The sequence below is a fragment of the Microcaecilia unicolor genome, chromosome 7, assembly GCF_901765095.1.
Source record: "Microcaecilia unicolor chromosome 7, aMicUni1.1, whole genome shotgun sequence".
In the NCBI taxonomy this organism is placed as follows: Eukaryota; Metazoa; Chordata; class Amphibia; order Gymnophiona; family Siphonopidae; genus Microcaecilia; species Microcaecilia unicolor.
This window is the reverse complement of record NC_044037.1, coordinates 220,591,219-220,612,638: the sequence shown is the minus strand read 5'-3', so window position 1 is coordinate 220,612,638 and position 21,420 is coordinate 220,591,219.

Genomic DNA, 21,420 nt, shown 5'->3' with positions numbered 1-21,420 from the left:
ATATATATATATATATATATATATATCTTCTTAAGTTACTTGTAAATATATAAGAGAGTTACTGATATTGGTAGTAGCAACAGTGGGTAACAAATGTACCATTCATTTGAACCCATGCTCTCACAATGAGGATGCAGTTAGGAATGTAGATAGCTGAGTGGCTGGTAGATATAACAATCACTTGGTAACTTGTCTACCTGGTGCAAAGGTGACAGACCTCACATATCACCCAGATAGGATTCTACAGTGCTGGGGAAGAGCCGGCTGTCTTGGTAGATGTAGGTACCAACAATATAGAAAAGTGTGGCTAATTACATGGCTACAGATCTTCTGAAGGAACTTCCTCAACTGACTACTTCATGTAACTGTCCTGAAGAACTGGACCTTAGGTGCATGGTCCAGGACGTCCTCAATTCCAGGGAGGGCTATGGTGCTGAAGAGAACTGCAGGAAGCCAATGACTCATGTCCATGCTCCCCTACTCAGAAGGTTCCATCTGCTATTGTCTCATAAACCCACACTTGGATTTAGGGCAGGAAGGCCTTTGAGGAGGAGGTACTGTCACAGCCGCAGTGGCCGTGCCTCAGGCCCTGACTTACCTCCTGCCCCAGAGGCCGGGTCCCGCAGCATTTTCAGGGTTTTTGGTGATATGTCCTTCAAGATGGGCCATCGGCTCACCCATCCCTGGCACCCCGTGGCTCTTCCCCAGCCGAGCAGTCTGCTCTCATGCTGGCTTCCCAGAGTGGCTGATGCCAGATTCCTTAGTCATGCGTGTGATAAAAAGTCACTCTTAAAAGGGCAGCAGCAGATAGTTCTAAGACACTGGAGGACGCCTCACTTCCTGTCGAGGGATATATAAAGGAAGCCCTGGATTTCCTCCAGTGCTTTTGTAAAAGGTGTCCTGAGCAGCCTTGCCTTGTGTTCAGCCAGCATTGCCATGCCTTGCCTCCAGTCTGCCTCGCTTTGCTTTGCATCCAGCCTTGCCTTAGCTCCTGCTGAGTTTTCATTTCCAGTCCAGCCTTGCCTTAGCTCCTGCCGAGTCTTCAGTTCCAGTGCAGCCTTGCCTCAGCTCCAGTTGAGTCTTTAGTTCCAGTCCAGCCTTGCCTCAGCTCCTGCCAAGTCTTCAGTTCTAGCCAAGCCTCATCTTCAGCTCCATCTGAGCCTTGTACCTAGTCAGGTTGACTTTACTGCCACTAGTCAGGGCCCAGCTAACCCTCAGGTTGACTGGGTAGTGCCAACCCAGCTGTGGCCCAAGGACTCACTTTTCTGAAGCGTGACATATAGACATCCTGGCAGAGAAGTGGGCACCATAGAGTGTACTGCAGTGGACATCACTTAAAAGGTCCCAGGTACACATCTCACTGTTACCCTCTAATATTGTATGGGGAGCCCTCCAAAACCCACCAAAAACCTACCACTACAATAGCCCTTATGGCTGCAGATGTCACCTATATGTTGGTACAGTAGGTTTTTGGTGGGTTTTGGAGGGCTCATACTTTCCACTACAAGTGTAAGAGTGAGATATGGATCTGGGTCCCCTTATCTACAGTGAACTGCACCAACCACTTGCTGCTCTAATAGGACTGGTCATAATATCTGACACCGTCATAGAGGCTGGTATGTACTGTTTCTTTCACATCTTTGGGGGGGAGGGTCAGTGACCACTTGGGGAGTAATGGGGGGGGGGGGTCATGCCTTAATCACTCCAGTGCTCATTTAGAGCACCTTTTTGTAACTTAGTTGTGATTGAAACAGGTCTAGACCAAAATGTCTAATTTTTGCTTTGTTCCATTATGGCAGAAAAATTGCCATGTTTTGGGAATGTCCAAATCTCGCCCCCCAACATGCCCCTGACATGCTCCCTTGTGATTTGGATGCTATGCAGGTGAACTGCATAGAAAAAATCTTTAAAATGTTTTTCAAAAATGGCGATATGGATATTTTGGACAAAAAAACTTCCATCTGCCACTTTGTTCCCGTTTTTTGGATGTTTTTCTGTTTAGAAAATGAGCCCCATGATCAAACAGGATAAAGGTTATGCAGGAAACAAAATGCACTATGGAACCTGTACAGACAAAAAATTACAGGGTCGATATTCAAAGTGATCTAACTGGCTAGAAACAGCTTCTGGCTGGTTAAATGGCTTGTTCAGTGTAACCAGTCATAGTCAGTGGCACTTAACCATATGTGATGGGAAAAAGTATAACCACATATCTGGTTAAAATAAACAGACAATGAAATTCTTACAGAAATTATGGAAACTAACAAATTTGACAGCACAATAATGGGAGATTTCAATTAGCACAGTCTTGTCTGGGTAAGTGTCACATAAGGACATGCTAGACAGGTAGAGTTTCTAGATGAAATAAACAACTGTTGCGCAATAACTGATTATCACAAGTGTCAGTAAGTGCCCACATGTTAATGGCCACGAACCAATGGGAAAATTAGCGCATGGCCATTATTGCAAAAATGGAAAGATCGGTCATTTACTGGCAGCACTAAAAGTGACCTTATCACTTGGGAAAGTGACCCGCATTAGGGCTATCGCGGGCCACTTTTTAGAGCTGCTTAGTAAAAGGGTCTGCTACTGACTGAATCATGTAGTATGCTACTACTGGTTGATATGTGTACTACCTGCTAGTGGTGGAGAAGCCCAGCAATGGTTGTTGCTGTGGGACAGTGGCACCATGTGGTGAAAATGTAAATTCCATTCTTTGAAATCTTTTAACAATGACATTTAATGGTCTGATATATTATCACACTTGGAGGTCCTTTTACTAAGGTGTGCTAATGGATTTAGTGCATGCTAACAAATTAGTGTGCGTTACGTGCCATGCGCAGTCCATAGGTATACAATGGGCTGTGTGGCATTTAGCATGCACTAATCATTAATGTGTGCTAAATGCATTAGCGCATCTTAGTAAAAGGGCCCCTTGATATTTAAATATTCTTTCCAAACCAAACAAATATTTGGGTACCATTCCATTCAAATTGCCCCTCCCCCTCTTCTCCTTTTTTGGCTGATATAGTCAGCGTTACACTTTTTTTGAGGGACTTGTAAGCAGATCTCTGAAAGCACCTTTTTTGAGAAAGATATTAAATTAATGACAAGGTCTGTTAACTGTAAATAAATAGCTTTTTATTATTAGATTAAGGTCTTTTTTTATGAGGTCTGTGTTTTTTCTTATAAAAGATCATTCCTCCAGGTTGCCAACAAGTCAAGAATTAAAGTGAACCTTCAGCTTTTCAGTAGCCTCGCAAAACCATGCTACTTGCCTCTTGACCTTAAGGGGGTAATTTTCTAGATTTTTCTGTGCATATATACCTGTATTCGTAGGCAAAATGCCTCTCATAAAGTTACCCCATGCATATAAGTATACACTAACAAGTAAGCATGTATTTGTACATCACTCAGGTGTAGGCATGTTTGGAGGAGGAGTTTGGACACAGCATGGGTGGACTCACAAATCACACACATAGATGATAAAGCATACCTACGCATGTACTTCAGCCACATACATTTATACCATCTCCAAGGCTGGTGTAAACACTATTGTACACAGTTGTATTTAACTGTAATTTGGGCTGCTTCCTCAAAATTCTTTAAATGGCACTTAAAATTGCATATGCAAATTTAGGCGTGTACCCAATTTACACATACAATTAGTGCTGATAATTGGGTGCTAACTTGGAACACTATCTCAACTACAAAGAACAAAGATGGATTTTTACTTTAAACAACTTATATCCCGCGGTGTTGAATTTGGAGTTAGATTGGTGGTCGATGATATGATTGGGTTAAGCCATAGACTACTACTACTACTACTACTTAACATTTCTAGAGTGCTACTAGGGTTACGCAGCGCTGTACAATTTAACAAAGAGAGACAGTCCCTGCTCAAAGAGCTTACAATCTAATAGACAAGTGAACGGTCGGTCCGATAGGGGCAGTCAAATTGGGGCAGTCTGGATTCACTGAACGGTAAGGGTTAGGTGCCGAACGCAGCATTGAAGAGGTGGGCTTTAAGCAAAGACTTGAAGACGGGCAGGGAGGGGGCTTGGCTAAGGGTTCAGGAAGGTTGTTCCAAGCATAGGGTGAGGCGAGGCAGAATGAGCGGAGCCTGGAGTTGGCGGTGGTGGAGAAGGGTACTGAGAGGAGGGATTTATCCTGTGAACGGAGGTTACGGGCGGGAACGTAAGGGGAGATGAGGGTAGAGAGGTAGTGAGGGCAGCAGACTGAGTGCATTTGTAGGTAAGAAGGAGAAGCTGAATTGAATGCGTATCTGATCGGAAGCCAGTGAAGTGACCTGAGGAGAGGGGTGATATGAGTATATCGGTTCTGGCGGAATATGAGACGTGCAGCAGAGTTCTGAACAGACTGAAGGGGGGGATAGATGGCTAAGTGGGAGGCCGGTGAGGAGTAAGTTGCAGTAGTCCAGGCGAGAGGTAATGAGAGCGTGGACGAGAGTTCGGGTGGTGTGTTCAGAGAGGAAAGGGCGAATTTTGCTGATGTTAAGAGGAAGAAGCGACAGGTCTTGGCTATCTGCTGGATATGCGCAGAGAAGGAGAGAGAGGAGTCAAAGATGACTCCGAGGTTGCGGGCAGATGAGACGGGGAGGATGAGGGTGTTATCAACTGAGATAGAAAGTGGAGGAAGAGGAGAAGTGGGTTTTGGTGGAAAGACGATAAGCTCGGTCTTGGACATGTTCAGTTTCAGGTGGCGGTTGGACATCCAGGCAGCAATGTCGGATAAGCAGGCCGATACCTTTGCCTGGGTCTCCGCGGTGATGTCTGGTGTGGAGAGATACAGTTGGGTGTCATCAGCATAGAGATGATACTGGAACCATGAGATGAGATCAGGGAGCCCAGGGGAAGAGGTGTAGATGAGAAGAGAAGGGGTCCAAGGACCGATCCCTGGGGAACACCCAACAGATAAGGGGATGGGGGTGGAGGAAGATCCATGAGAGTGAACTTTGAAGGTGCGGTGGGAGAGATAGGAGGAGAACCAGGAGAGGACAGAGCCCTGGAACCCAAATGAGGACAGTGTGGAAAGAAGTAAGTCATGATTGACAGTGTCAAAAGCGGCGGATAGATCCAGGAGGATGAGGATGGAGTAGTGGCCTCTGGATTTGGCAAGGAACAGGTCATTACAGACTTTAGAAAGTGCTGTTTCTGTCGAGGTGAAGAGGGCGGAAAACCGGATTGAAGCGGATCAAGGATGGCATGAGAGGAGAGAAAATCAAGGCAGCGGCTGTGGACTGCCGCGCTCAAGTGTCTTGGAGAGGAAGGGTAGGAGGGAGATGGGGCGGGTAGTTGGAGGGACAGGTAGGGTCTAGTGATGGTTTTTTGAGGAGTGGCGTGACTACAGCATGCTTGAAGGTGTCGGGGACAGTTGCAGTGGAGAGAGAGAGGTTGAGGATATGACAGATGGAGGGGGTGATAGTAGGAGAGATGGTGTAAGTAAGTTGGTGGGGATGGGATCAGAGGAACAAGTGGTGGCATTTTGAGGAGGAAAGAAGGCGGGCGGTTTCCTCCTCGGAGATATCAGGAAAGGAGGAGAAGGAGGTCTGGGTTGGTTGGTTGAGGGAGAGGGTTGAAGGGTGAAGAGGAGGAGGTGGCTTGGTAGTGAACTCAAGGTTGATCTTTTGCACCTTGTCGCGAAGTAGTCAGCCAGTGATTGAGGAGAGAGTGACGGGGGGGTGGAGCGAAGGGCACTTTGAGGGGGGGAGTTAAGGGTGGCGAAGAGACGACGAGGGTTAGAGCTGAGAGAATTAGTCAATTGGGTGTAATAGTCCTGTTTGGCAAGGAATAGTGAGGACTGGAAGGAGGATAGCATGAATTTGTAGTGAAGGAAATCTGAATGGGTGCGAGATTTCCTCCAGAGGCGTTCAGCAGATCGGGCGCAGGAGCGAAGGTAACGGATGCAAGGGGTCAGCCAGGGCTGGGGATTAGTACGCCTTGTGGGACGGGAGGTGGATGGTGCAAGGGTGTCCAGAGCAGAGGAGAGAGTGGCATTGTAAGCGGAGACAGCCTCGTCAACAGACTCGGAGGACATGATGGAGGGGAGGAGATTAGAAATACTAGATGATAAGGTGGAGGGTCAATAATCTGGAGATTCCTGGAAGTAGTGGTTAATGTTGGGCGGGGCTGAGGGGGAGGGTGAAGAAGTGTGAAGGTGATCAGGTGATGATCAGAGACAGGAAGAGCTGAGGTGTGGAAATTGGAGGGTGAGCCGGAAGAGGAGAGGACGAGGTCAAGGCAATGGCCATCACGGTGAGTAGGGGTGGTGGAACATAGCTGGAGGTTAAACTGTAAAAAGGTGGATTTCTCAAGAAAAACTGGTATAGAAGGCTGCCCCTCTAACAGAGAATCAGGTCACACCCACTAAGTTTGAATTTGTGGGGGAGATTCAGAGACAGAGCTGCTAAGTCTAAAATGTACAGACAGAGCTGCAGCACAGCCAGTTAATCTGTAAAAAAGGTGGATTTCTCAAGAAAAACTGGTATAGAAGGCTGCCCCTCTAACAGAGAATCAGGTCACACCCACTAAGTTTGAATTTGTGGGGGAGATTCAGAGACAGAGCTGCTAAGTCTAAAATGTACAGACAGAGCTGCAGCACACCCACTAAGTTTGAATTTGTGGGGGAGATTCAGAGACAGAGCTGCTAAGTCTAAAATGTACAGACAGAGCTGCAGCACAGCCAGTTAATCTGTAAAAAGGTGGATTTCTCAAGAAAAACTGGTATAGAAGGCTGCCCCTCTAACAGAGAATCAGGTCACACCCACTAAGTTTGAATTTGTGGGGGAGATTCAGAGACAGAGCTGCTAAATCTAAAATGTACAGACAGAGCTGCAGCACAGCCAGTTAATCTGTAAAAAAGGTGGATTTCTCAAGAAAAACTGGTATAGAAGGCTGCCCCTCTAACAGAGAATCAGGTCACACCCACTAAGTTTGAATTTGTGGGGGAGATTCAGAGACAGAGCTGCTAAGTCTAAAATGTACAGACAGAGCTGCAGCACCCACCTATCAGAAGTTACAGTTCATCAATCAGCTAATGTACATTTAAAGGCGGGCGTGTTAGTAAGACGCCGCAGTCATTTCTTTCATCAAGAAGGCCGAAGCTGGAGAGAAATATGTAAGCTGTGAAGGATGTTTTTTAAAAATATATAAGATTATTATTGGAGATCTGTACAGCGTGAATTGCATGTAATCTAATTATCATTATTTTCAGAGAACCTCTGCCCTGACAAAGCTGCGAAACCTGGCCAAGTTGGTTGAGGTTCCTGACTCCTTATGTACAGCTGCCAGTTAAGTGAATGAATTTATTCAGTATTGCACTGTTGAAGTTAAGAAACGGGCTGTTATTGAAAAATAAGAAGTTTGGGAGAAAAAAAATCTAATTTTTTGAGAATAGAGCAGTAAAAAAATTACTAACACATTAAAAAACCCCACAGTTCTTAGGATCAATGACAATTTGCACCTGACTGCCTGAAAACTGTTTGTTAAGTAGTCTTGTCAAATTAATTCTGAAGATCCTTCACAACACAAAAGAATATGTTATAGAAGTGGATTTGTGCCTGGGAAGGATTAAGAGGTATGGGTATATGATAATCTCCACACAGTTACAAGTAGAATTGTCCAGATCTATGTGAATAATCAATTATCGGCACTAATTGGCTTTAACTGAAATTTACACCCACATTTTTAGTCACATGGAGGGGCATTTTCAAAAGAAACATCTAAGTTGAGATTTGGACGTCTTTGTAAAACGTCCAAATCCAGGAGCAGGGAAAACCGTATTTTCGAAAAAAGATGGACGTCCATCTTTCATTTCAAAAATACCAAGGATATCCTTGGATTTGGACGTCCTTAGACATGGACATCCTTAGACATGGACGTCTTTGACTTTCGGCGATTTTTGAAACCAAAGATGTCCATGTCAAAAACGTCCAAATGCAAGCCATTTGGATGTGGGAGGAGCCAGCATTTGTAGTGCACTGGTCCCCCTGACATGCCAAGACACCAACCGGGCACCCTAGGGGGCACTGCAGTGGACCTCATTAATTGCTCCCAGGTACATAGCTCCCTTACCGTGTGTGCTGAGCCCCCCAAAACCCACTACCCCCAACTGTACACCACTACCATAGTCCTTACGGGTGAAGGGGGCACCTAGATGTGGGTACAGTGGGTTTCTGGTGGATTTTGGAGGGCTTGCTGCTTCCTCCACAAACGTAACAGGTAGGGGGGGTATGGGCCTGGGTCCGCCTGTCTGAAGTGCACTGCACCCACTAAAACTGCTCCAAGGACCTGCATGCGCTGTCATGGACCTGAGTATGACATCTGAGGCTGGCATAGAGGCTGGCACAAAATATTTTAAAAGATGTTTTTTGAGGGTGGGAGGGGGTTAGTGACCACTGGGGGAGTAATGAGAGGTCATCCTCGATTCCCTCCAGTGGTCATCTGGTCATTTTGGGCACCTTTTTGTGCCTTATTCGTAAAAAAAAGCGTCTGGGTAAAAACGTCCAAGTTTTACTTTAGGGCGTCCCTGCTTTTTTCAACTATGGCTCAAAGACATCCAAGTGTTAGGCACACCCAAGTCCCGCCTTCACCATGCCTCTGACACGCCCCTTGAAATTTGGACGTCCTTGCGACGGACTTCAGTTAGAGACGTCCAAAATCGGGTTTCAATTATACCGATTTGGACATCTCTGGGAGATAGACGTCCATGTTCCGATTTATGTCAGAAGATGGACATCCATCTCTTTTGAAAATGAGCCTGATGGATTCGCACATAAATTTTATGCAATTTTTGGCAATTTTTATAGAATTAGGGGGTTAGTGCTGTATCAGGCAGCTGAGATGCCACAGCAAGTACTACTGTCAGTCCTCTCTGTGGACTTGAACACATTACTGTAAACATACAATAATCGTACAGGAATTCAGATCAAACATCAATTTCCTGTGCTATACCAGTTTCATCAAGCCAAGGGCTAATTTTACTCTTTATCACCCCTCAGCTGTGTGTTCCTTTAAGGAAAGGAAAGAGGAAAGGTATTGTAGAAACTGTAGACCTAAAATGTAATTTACTAAACAATGGCAGTAGGTGGGATTGAACTAATGTGATCCATGCTTTTGTCCATATTTTTTGATCTCCTTATTCATATTTTATCTATATGGAGGAGAGATTTAAAACTGGGGAGATCAGGCAAGTAAATGGGTTGGACTTCCACTGGCATGGGAAAAAAGAACCATATTCAGTCAATACCATCTTTTCTCCCTTTACCTGCTGTTAGTTTGTCTATCAAAAATTGCAGTGATCTTTGCCATTCGCCTTTATAAAAACTAACAGGCTCCCAGACTGCATAGAAAACCTATTCTGTAACTGGATTTGTTTTTAATTATGTTACAAGCAGAAAAAAAATGAACCAGCTGTTAACACTGACTCAGTTAAAGATAGACACAGAGCAGACATTAGGAAATACTTTGAAAATTTCTTCCACTTTGTCATGATTTAATAGCAGATATTCCTGGCTTTGAGTAAACTGTGCTCTATCCCTGTCTTGTAGGATAAATAGTCTACTATTATTAATTGTAAGACACGTTAAAAGTCTGATTTGCTGCTTAGAATTAGAAACCATATTTTCATTGTATCAAGTAAATTCTAATTGCTTTGTCATAACTTCTCAACATTGTTTTTCACCAGGTTTTAGTGTGTAATGTGAAGGTAATAGGGCTTTTTTTTATTACAGCCATAAATATGGTAACCTGACTTATCCTTATATCCTGTTTCCTGAACTCAACAAGAGATCTGTATCATTAGAAAACACATCTACAGCAGGATCAAAAAACAAAGGCAGCCCGACAGTAAGTCATTTTGATTTTGCAGGAGATACACTAGGCAGGCATTCCACCACATAGTCCTGAAAGGAACCACTATCACAGCTCAGCTCTGTAAATCACAAGCTATTGATTGCACTGCAACACAAGACAACATCACAGAAAACCAGGCACCAATAAACACAGGGTCCTTCAGGGTTTTGTTCAAGCAACTGCATCTTTGAGTGTTTGAAAGTCAAAGCAAGATCCTCTAATCTTTAGTGTTAAACTACAAATACCTTTTTTTGGAATTCTGCTTCTACTATGCCCTTCTGGGCATGAAATTTTCAAACTGAGGTTCACTATAGCCCTTCCTGCAAGCATATTGAGTAGCAAATGAGTAAAATCTTCTACATTGTTTTCAGTTCATACTGATTTTCACAAAAATGTGAAGTCCTATTCAAGCCAGTTGGTGGTAACTTACAAATTTTCACTCAGCATTGACATGGAATTTATTATACTGTACATAGGATCCTACTCAGATTAGTAATGTCATCTGGATTGGGCAAAATATCAACACTCATGTACCTTGACTTTGTTGCTTCTTCATTTATTCCTGGATCATCTTTATCATTATTTCTAGTACAGTGGTTCCCAAACCTGTCCCGAGGGATCTGCAGCCAATCTGGTTTTCAGGATATCCACAATTAATAGTCAAGTGCCATCTTAGCAGGGGCACCAGCGATGTGGCTGGTTGAGATCTCCAAGCCCCACCAGCTGAAGACTTCTAGCATCTCTCCTCTCCCCCCCCATAAGCGATGGAGGGTCTCTTAACTGTGCCCCTCCCCCATACCTTATAAATCTTTCTATTCTTCACCAGCAGCAAGTAGGGACTCCTACCCACTGCTCACATCAGCCCCAAGCCCTTCTTCTGACATAACTTCCTGTTCACGGGGCCAGAAAGAACAGCCAATATAAAGTGAGTTACAATAATCAAGCTGAGACAGCACTAGCATCTGAACCATTATTTGAAAATAGGCCTGACTCATCTCATGTTTAATACTGAACTGATGGTCCTTTCGGTTCATTAAATTGGCATTTCTAAATACTTGGAGAGACAACTTATGGCAACAGCCCTCACTGTTGGTAATCTTGTCATGTTTCAGTTTTCTTGTTTGGGTGGTGGGTTGGGGGGTAGCCTTTCAACTGGTCTTGGGTAAGTGAAGGATGTGGGAAGGATGTTTGAGCAAGGGGTAAAGAGGGTAGAGAGGGGAGGGATGGGAAGGTGGGAGGGGGGGACAAGGGAAGGGAGGGAGTATGTGGGGTAGTGAGTGGGTGAGTGTGAGATACGTGAGGGCGAGTGAGCTGTGGAGAAGGGGGGTCATCGAAAGGGGGGGTTCGGGCTGCCTGAAGGTAGTGGGACTTTCAGACTCTGCACTGGCCTGGAAGGAGGCGGGATCAAGATATATCTTATTTTACACTTGTTATACAGTGAATGCATGCATGTTAGACATGAGGGGAAAAGAACCCGCAGGTCGGGCAGGGAGACCAGTGGGATGAAAGTAACATATTCTAGGTTTATGCCAACACATACTACGACTATGGTTAATCTCAAAATAATTACTCTTAATGTCGATGGTATACACTCTCCCATAAAAAGAACCAAGTTACTCTCTTGGCTGAAAAAGGAAGGAGCTGATATTGCTTATATTCTCATCTATCAGCCCTAGAACACCAGAAACTAAAGAGGGAATGGGTGGGGGAGGTAGAGTACTCATCTTACAACTCTAGGCAGAGGAGGATAGCCATTTTAATACACAAGCAATTGCCTTTTCATACTCACAAAGTGGTTCAAGATAAGGAGAGTAGATTTGTACTACTGGCAGGGGAATTTGGGGGTCATCAGATCCTTCTGTGTAATGTGTATGGGCCCAACATTTACTCCCACAAATTTGTTTCAGACCTAGTGGCTAAAGTGGTACCCTACTCTAACTACCAACTCATTTTGGGGGGAGATTTTAATATTGTGGCGGACCCTTCGATTGATTGTAAGCCTCCGAAGCCTAAGGGGGGGAACTGGGATAATAAAGGGATTGACTTTGTTTCCTCTCAGTTGGGGCTAGTGGATATCTGGAGGCTCCTCCACCCTCAAGATAGGGAGTTTACGTTTTTTTCTCACCCTCATAAAGTATATTCAAGGATAGATTATCTACTGATAGCGATTCCATTAATATCTAGGGCCATAAAAGTGAGCATAGTTGACAATGCCTTTTGTGATCACTTGGCGGTTGAGATGACTGCTTCTTTTGTGGCAGAGCCGGGCGAGAAGGTGTGGAGATTTTCCCCCTCGCTGTACAATGATAGGGAATTTCATGTGTTTATGAGAAATAAGTGGCTGGATTATCAGATGCATAACAAGACACAAGATGTGGACCCGGGCACCTACTGGGAAGCGTCCAAAGCGGTAATGAGAGGTCACATCATAGCCTACACAGCAGGGCAGAAGAAGTGGAGGGAGGCAGATTTATTGCGTTTGTCGCAGAAATACCACCAACTGCGTAGGGCACATATGCTACACATGAGTGATCCCACTAAGACACACATGATGCAGGTTAGGAAACAGATACATGAACTATTGACCCAGATGGCGGAGAGGGACATATATTTTCAGCGTTTTAACTGTTTAAATGGGGCAGTAAATAAGGCAAATTATTAGCTAACTTGGTTAGGCCACCACGCAAGAGGCAAGTTACCTCTACCATCAAAGATGACATAGGGAAGACATACACTACAAAGTCACATATTATGCAACAATTCACTACATTCTATAGTTCCCTGTACAAAGCAAGGGACTTTTATTCAGACACATATGAGGCCTTTTTCCAACACATACATCTCCCAAACCCAACGGAGGAACAGCTAGCCACTCTGAATGCCCCTATATCAGAAAAGGAGATCAGGCAGGGCATCAAATCTTTGAAGCTGACTAAGGCACCAGGGCCGGATGGCTTTGGCCCAGAATATTATCTTATTCTGGCCGACATGGCCATGTCACCTTTATGTGCATGGTTTAATGGGCTAGTAGAGGAAGGTCTGAACCTACATCGTAATATGGCCCATATAGTACTCCTACCGAAACCAGGCAAGGATCCGGCTCAGGTGGGTTCTTATCACCCTATTTCGCTCTTGAACCAGGATGTCAAGCTCCTAGCAGCCCTGTTAGCTAGGCGCTTGAACAAGGTAATTCCCACTCTTGTGCACGAAGACCAAGTGGGCTTTGTACCAGGACGCTATGCCTCCATGAATATTGTGCGGGCCATGTTGGCCATTCAGTAGCATAAGGGAAAGGGCGGCTTGGGGGCTATCGTGGGCTTAGGTATGGAGGAGGCCTTTGACAGGATTTCATGGCAATATCTATTTTGGATATTGGGATGTTTTGGCCTGACGGGATATATAAGGCCTGATGGGACCTTATATATTCTGGATCAATGCTCTCTACACCCTTCCTATGGCACGGTTATTGGTGAATGGCAAGCTAACAGTTTTTAGTTACAAAGGGGCACACGACAAGGGTGCCCTCTCTCCCCGCTCCTTTTTTTGTTGGCAACTGAGCCGCTGGCTATAAAGATACTGTTACGCTCTGCTACACTCCTCCAGAGGTGCAGCCTGCTCACACAGGGTATGGGCATTCGAGGATGTGGTGGCCATCTTGGATGTGGTATCTCCAGGATAGGGCGGCCATCTTGGAGTTGGCATCTCAGCTTGTGGCAGCCATCTTGGAGTTGAGCAGCTTCAGGAAGGAAGCCCATATTGGGCGTGGAGCATCTCCTCTGATGGGGGTGGCCATCTTGGAACAGCTGCACATGGTTGAGCCTAATCCCTGCACTATTTAAAGCCCTGTTTCCAGTCCTTCCTTGCTTCGGCTTCTATTCGCATAGAGGTTGTGGTCTTCATCTGTTCCAGTGTTTTCCTGACCTCAGATTGTTTACTGACTTCACGCTGTGTTGCTGCCTGCCCCGAGCTTCGGACTGATTCTTGACTTCACGCTGTGTTGCTGCCAGCCCAGACTTCAGACTGTTCTCTGTTTTTGCTGCTTCACTGATTCCTTGCTCCAGGACTGTGTCTGCACTCCCGCTTGTCTGGTCAGTGGTCGCGCAACCCCACTGGTTCCGGAAGTCCTGCCGGCCGCTTGAACCCAGGGGCTCAACTCTTGGGAGACAGTGGCTAAGTGCAGGTGAAGTTTGGGGTTGTCTGGCTGCCTGACCGAGCGTGGTGGCACTCCATCTTCGCCGTGCTCAGTCGGGGCACAAGGGCTCACATCCCCAATCATAACAGTAAGCCGAAGCCATGAGCTCGCCAGACAGATCTGAGCTGCCTCACCTGGCTCAGGTTCTCCACCAACAGCAGGAGCAACTAACCCGCCTGTCCAGCGCCTTGCAGGAGGTCTGCAGTCAGCTACCAGGGCTCCAGCAGCAGGCAGCCGCAGCCCCTCCAGTCCCTAGAGCGGAGACTTCTGCCGCATGTCTGCGACTTCCAGAGCCTCCTCGCTTTGATGGTACTCCCACAGCTTGCCGGGGGTTTCTGAACCAGTGTCTGATCCTGTTTGAGCTGCAACTGGAGGCTTTCCCATCTGACAAAATAAAGGTGACCTACATCATCTCCCTGCTTTCCGGTGCCAAGCTGGCTTGGGCGTTCCCGCTGTGGGAACAGCGGAGTCCGGTTCTGGCAAACCTGGAGGATTTCTTGCGGCAGTTCCGGATGGTATTCAACGTTCCTGGCCAACCTTCTTCTGCCTCAGGGGAGCTGCTGCAGATCCAGCAGGGCTATGGGTTGGTCGGGGCTTATGTCGTCCGTTTCCATACCTTGGCCGTGGAACTCAGGTGGAACCAGGAGGCCTTAACGGCCAATTTTTGGCAGGGTCTGGACGGCCAGATAAAAGATGAATTGACTGGCAGAGAGATTCCCGCTACTTTGGACGCCCTTATTGCACTCTGCACAAGAATTGATACCCGGTTCCAGGAGCAAGCCCAGGAGAGGGCCACGTAGCCGGCAGCGCAGAGATCCAGAGGCCTTCCCCGTCACCCCGAGATGCCCAGGTCCTTCAAAGAGGGTTCGGAAGGAACCAAGGAGGAACCCAAGGTAATGGGGCGGCATCGCCTGTCCAAGAAGGAGAGGGCCCATCGTCTCCAAAATCAGTTATGCCTGTACTGTGGGCAGGCCGGGCACTTTACGGGCTCCTGTCCAAACAAGCCTGGGAGATCGGGAAACACTCCGGCCCGAGCCCTATGAAGGGGGTGGCTCTGGGCCAGCTGTCTGCCCTTCCGGACAACTTGCTTTCTGTTCCCATACTGCTCCAAGGAAAGGGTTTCCAGGCTCATACTAGGGCCTTGCTAGACTACGGGGCCAGAGGGAACTTCATCGATGCCGAATTCCTGTCGCAGCTAGGTGGCTTCACGGCGCCCTGTCAACCGGAGCTCAGGGTCACCTCCATCCAGGGGGATAGCCTTCCTCGAACCATCACCCGGATCACCTCGCCCCTGTGTCTACAGGTGGGGGCGTTATATCAGGAGAAGATCCAGTTCCTGGTTCTTGCCCGAGCCATTCACCCGGTGATCCTTGGACAGCCTTGGCTCCGACTACACACTCCTGTTATCGACTGGGCCACTGGGGAGATCAGGCAATGGGGTTCCCAGTGTGTTGAGCACTGTCTCCAGCAGGTCAAGCCTCCTCTGCCGCTCTACTCAGCTAAGCTTCAGACTCCACAGGAAGGGTCGCCCAGCTGCCGGAGGACTACCAGGACTTCCGTGATGTGTTCAGTGCTCGGGCGGCTGACACGCTGCCTCCTCATCGGTTCTTCGACTGCGCCATAGACCTGCTGCCAGGAACCAACCCACTAGGGGGCACCTTATACCTTGTCCCGGGAAGAGTCTCGAGCCATGAGAGAATATATCCAGGACAATCTTCACAAGGGGTTCATCTGAGCCTCCACTTCCCCTGCAGGGGCCAGATTTTTCTTTGTTTCGAAGAAGGATGGGTCACTTTGTCCATGCATTGATTACCGAGGGTTGAATAAAATTATCATTAAAAACCGATATCCACTTCCACTCATCCCGGAGCTGTTTGACCGTCTTCAAGGGGCCAAGATCTTCACCAAGCTGGACCTGCGCGGGGCCTACAACCTGGTATGAATCCGATACCTGAAACTACGGCTCCCATCTCTGAAGTTTGCTGTCCGGTTCATTGGACCTTTTGCTGTACGATCCAGGATAGGAGCAGTGACTTACCGATTGCACCTACCCAGCCAACTCTGGGTGCACAGTGTCTTTCATGTGTCCCTCCTGAAACCTTTCTGCAGGTCCAAGTGGCATCCTGAACCCAAGAAGGTGGCCATGCCTGAGAGTGATCCAGATCAAGAGTATGAGGTGGATCGCATCCTGGATTCCAAGCGTCGTGGAAGGAAGCTGTACTATCTCCTCGCCTGGAAGCATTTTGGACCGGAGGATAACTCCTGGGAGCCGGCGGACAATGTGCATGCTCCAGATCTGATCCGGGAGTTCCACGCTCATCATCCTGCTAAGCCCAGACCGAACCGGTGAGGGGGAGATCTTTCCGGAGGGGGTACTGTTACGCTCTGCTACACTCCTGCAGAGGTGCAGCCTGCTCACGCAGGGTATGGGTATTTGAGGATGCGGTGGCCATCTTGGATGTGGTATCTCCAGGATAGGGCGGCCATCTTGGAGTTGGCATCTCAGCTTGTGGCAGCCATCTTGGAGTTGAGCAGCTTCAGGAAGGAAGCCCATATTTGGGCATAGAGCATCTCCTCTGATGGGGGTGGCCATCTTGGAACAGCTGCACATGGTTGAGCCTAATCCCTGCACTATTTAAAGCCCTGTTTCCAGTCCTTCCTTGCTTCGGCTTCTATTCGCATAGAGGTTGTGGTCTTCATCTGTTCCAGTGTTTTCCTATGTTCCTGACCTCAGATTGTTTACTGACTTCACGCTGTGTTGCTGCCTGCCCCGAGCTTCGGACTGATTCTTGACTTCACGCTGTGTTGCTGCCGGCCCAGACTTCGGACTGTTCTCTATTTTTGCTGCTTCGCTGACTCCTTGCTCCAGGACTGTGTCTGCGCTTCCGCTTGTCTGGTCAGTGGTCGCGCAACCCTGCTGGTTCCAGAAGTCCTGCCAGCCACTTGAACCCAGGGGCTCAACTCTTGGGGGACAGTGGCTAAGTGCAGGTGAAGCTTGGGGTTGTCTGGCTGCCTGACCGAGCGCGGTGGCACTCCGTCTTCACCGTGCTCAGTCGGGGCACAAGGGCTCACATCCCAAATCATAACAGATACGTAGCAGTGGAAACATCAAGGGGATAATGGTTTGGAGTAGGGAGCTTCGTTTAAATCTATTTGCAGATGACATATTATTATACGTGGCAAATGCCCCTAGACACCTGCCGAGGGCACTTTCCATAGTACAGGCTTTTGGAGACCTATCGGGACTGAGGGTTATTTGTTCTAAATCAGAAAACTTATCTCTATCGGGCTCTACGAAGGACCCTGGGTTTGCAGCATTGCCCATTCCCCTCACTAGAGGTGCGCTATTTGGGCATTTTCCTAAGCATGAATCAAGCTACATTCTATAAACGTAATGTGATAGAACCTCTGGAAAGGATTAGGCGGTTGTGTGATCGGTGGAAGGACCTGCCACTCTCCTTAATGGGTAGAGTAGCCCTAGTTAAAATGATATTAGTACCTAAGATTTTATACCCAATACAAGCAGCACCTATCTGGTTATTGAGAAGGGAGGAACACTTGTTTCGCTCCACAATCCGCTCCTTTATTTGGCGCGGAAATGGAGCATGGATAGGATACCAAAAGCTTTCCCTAAATAAAGATATAGGGGGTCTGGGTCTCCTAGACCTCCGTATGTACAATGTAGCGGTGCTCATGCGTTTCATATTTGAAGGGATGGAAGGATATTACCTCTTTCTACTAAGTGGTGGGTTGGAAGAGTGGAGTTGCCCATGGTCTTTCATAAACTTGCTACATATGAGCTCTAGCAACAACCCTAAAATTGCATGCAAATTAGGATTCTTAAAACCTATAAGGAGGGCATGGATCTGGTGGCGAGGGCATCAGCAGCATTCACCGGACACATCCCCCTTTTTGGGTATGGTGGGTAACGCAGCATTTCAGGCGGGTATGGGGTACTTGGTATTTTCAAAATGGAGAGAGAAGTGGTGTAGGAGCATGGGCCAATTGTTTGTAAACAGAGAAGACTCCTTTGTTACTTTTGACCAAGTGAAGGAGCATTGGGATCTCCCAAACAATAGTTTGCTGCAGTACCTCCAGGTTCATCACTACTGGTCCTCTTTGAGGGCTGGATATGGAGCTCTGTGGACATGGGGCACCCTAGATAAGATCCTTCTCCGTATTCCCAGTAAGTTGAACAGCCTCTCTATGTGGTATAAAATCTTTAAAATGAATATGCCTTTGGGCGATATGGAGAGGCTGGCAACCCACTGGAACGAGGAGTTGGGTACTACATATACGAGTGAAACGTTTGGTAAACTCTTCTCCACCTTATATGAAATGGTTAAGGCAGCAGATTTTCAAGAGACACAATAGAAAATATTGCACAGAGCCTACATTTCTAAGGCAAAAGGGGCAACCATGGGACTTTGGAGTGATGCCATAGCAGGGTGGGGGGGGAACACTTCTCCACTCCTTTTTGGAGTGCCCGGCTCTGTCATTGTGGAATGAGGCTTTCCAGGTGTTTAATAATGTAACACAAAGATAGCTAGATTGGGATTATGCCACTTTGCTCTTAGGGGACCAATCACTATTGTTCACCCAAGGCCTCACTCAACCATATAGGAGATTCCTGTATGTCTCCTTGTTGCTGATTCGAAGAACTATTTTGCAATTTTGGATCTTTTCCGAGAGTATACCACTTGAGGCATGGCTTGCAAAGATGCGGGAGATAGGTAAACACGAGAGTCAGATTTATTCCAAATCCTTAAAGCCAGATAATCGACAGTATGCCCAATTATGGACATGTTGTTTAAATCTGATTAATTAGGGAGGGAGGGAAGGGAGAAAGGAGTAGGATGGGATATGAAGGATTGTTGAATGGTTGTATGGGTATGAATGAGGTATGCATGTTGTAAATTGGAGAGGAGAGCAAGGCGGCTTGCTGAGTTGATTGAAGGGGAAGGGTATAATGAAAAATCAATGCAGAATGTATATTTTACATTGCGATATGGTTGTGAAATCTGTAACAAAGACCTTATGATTTTGTTTAATGTTTATGACACACATTATGTTACTTGTGGTTACATTCTGTATTGTGATTATAAAAATAAAATTAAAAAAAAAAGGAATCAGGTTTTAATTGGCATAATTGGCTACGACTAAATTTAGTTGCGTGGACCGGCGCTCAGTGTATTCCATAAACCATGTGGAAATTTAGGCTTATTCTATAAAGTACGCCTAAATTAAGACGTACTTTATAGAATATGCTTACGTGAATTTCGATTCGGTGCCGAATTTTTAGGTGTGATATATAGAATCTAGTCCTTAGCACGTAAACACAAGTGAGCTGTACACAAAGGTGTATCTTGGGCATGTTAGTGGCATTTCACCAAGCAATGCACACAACTTATAGAATACTATCATCAGTTGCATGTATTACAAGGTACATGAGTTAACCAAATTATGGGCCCTGTTTTACTAAGCCGCGCTGTAGGCGCGCTAATGTTTTAGCATGCGCTAATGCTAGAGACGCTCGTATATTCCTATAGGTGTCTCTAGTGTTAGTGCACGCTAAAAAGTTAGCATGCCTTTAGTGCGGCTTAGTAAACAGGGCCCTATGTCAGCCATTGACCTGATGTAAGTGGTCACACCAAATTTTTGGTATGTCAAATTGGATTTACACTAGTATTCTATAACAAGTTAGATGCACCCTAATGCCATTATGAAACTGGCGCTAAGCATGCCCCTTTGTGGCACCTTTATTTAGTTGCCGCTTTATTGGCTTGCCACCATAGTAACTAAACATATTTCTGAATGTTTTGATTAGTGATTTATATAGTTAGTATGATCTAAGCTTTCTACTGTCTTAAATTTGTTCCATACACTCCTCAGCCCATCCCAATCCCACAGAGTCACTAGAATTCAAAATTTGGCCTTTATCTGGTTTTCTTAGTCAACAACTTTTAAATATAAGCAACCCCTTTCTTCCATCCTCCTCCCAAAATACCAAATTACCAAGAAGATCAAAACACTATCATACTTAAGTTATCAACTCCCAAGAGAGGCAAAAATGGAATGTCTTGTATTCATTCTAAAACCTAACCCATATTATATATTTCCACTTTGATGTGGATAAGATTTTTTTTTTTTTGCTACAATATTTTTTGCGGTAATGAAGAAGACACATTTTTCAGACCACAGTCACAAAAATAAGTTTCCCAGAAGGTTCACAAATAGGAATGTAAATTTCCATGCTGGCTATTCCAGCCCCATGTTCTTCCTTTCTAATGAGACAAGATCCTATGTTCTGCTTTTATGAAAACCACAAAGCATATTGTCTCTCCACTCTGTGCTTCAAAATATACAATATTATGGTTTTCTAAACCTTTCACAGTCAAATGGCTTAGCTGTCACCTTCACACATTTTAATTTTACATTTCAAAGATTAGGAGGTCCTTTTACTAAGGTGCGTTGAAAATGGCTTGTGGTAATATAGGCACTGGTTTTGGGCACGCGCTGATCCATTTTTCAGCGAGCCAGTAAAAAAGGCATTTTTTTATTTTTGCCAAAAATAGACATGTGGCAAAATCAAAATTGACGTGCGTCCATTTTGGGTCTGTGACCTTACCACTAGCCCTTGACCTAGCAGTAAAGTCTCACGCGGTAACCGGGTGGTAATGACCTATGCACATCAAATGCCACTTGGCATATGTCCAATATGCACGTCCGAAAATTTATTTTTCGGCTGTGCATATTGGACATGTGCCAAAAATGAAATTACCATAAGAGCCACGTGGTGGTAGCTCCATTTTGGGCGCACGTACACGCTTACGCGGCATAGTAAAAGGGCCCCTAGAATTGCAGTAACTAATTGGAACAATGATTATTTGTAAACGTTTTCATTATTCTGATCATTTTTACAATTGTTTAAGCAGAGTTAATACAAATAAAGTATGAGAATGAAGACAGAAAAAGTTTCCTTCATCAGTGAAAAACTACGCTTATAAATGCAACACAATAAACTACATTTCAAAGCTTAATATATTAATAAGTTGCAAGGAAACAGAGCCTTTCACCTCAAGGTCAGTACTTCAGATTCAGCTGAGGTGGGTACTGACCAAAAAAGTCATTACTAGGAACACTGAAAGATTGCTTCTTTTTTTTTTTTAACTTTCTTTGCTGTCAATTTCTTTCCTGACAAGTTTATTTAATCAAGCTAGCTGTGGTTGTCTCCCTCAGATTCAGTAGACAAGTTGGGTGATTTAGACCCATCAGCTGAGAACAGCCAGGGCAAAAAAAAAAAAAAAAAAAGAGAAAACAGCAGGAGAAAGAGATGTTAGGTATTGGAGGGGAAAA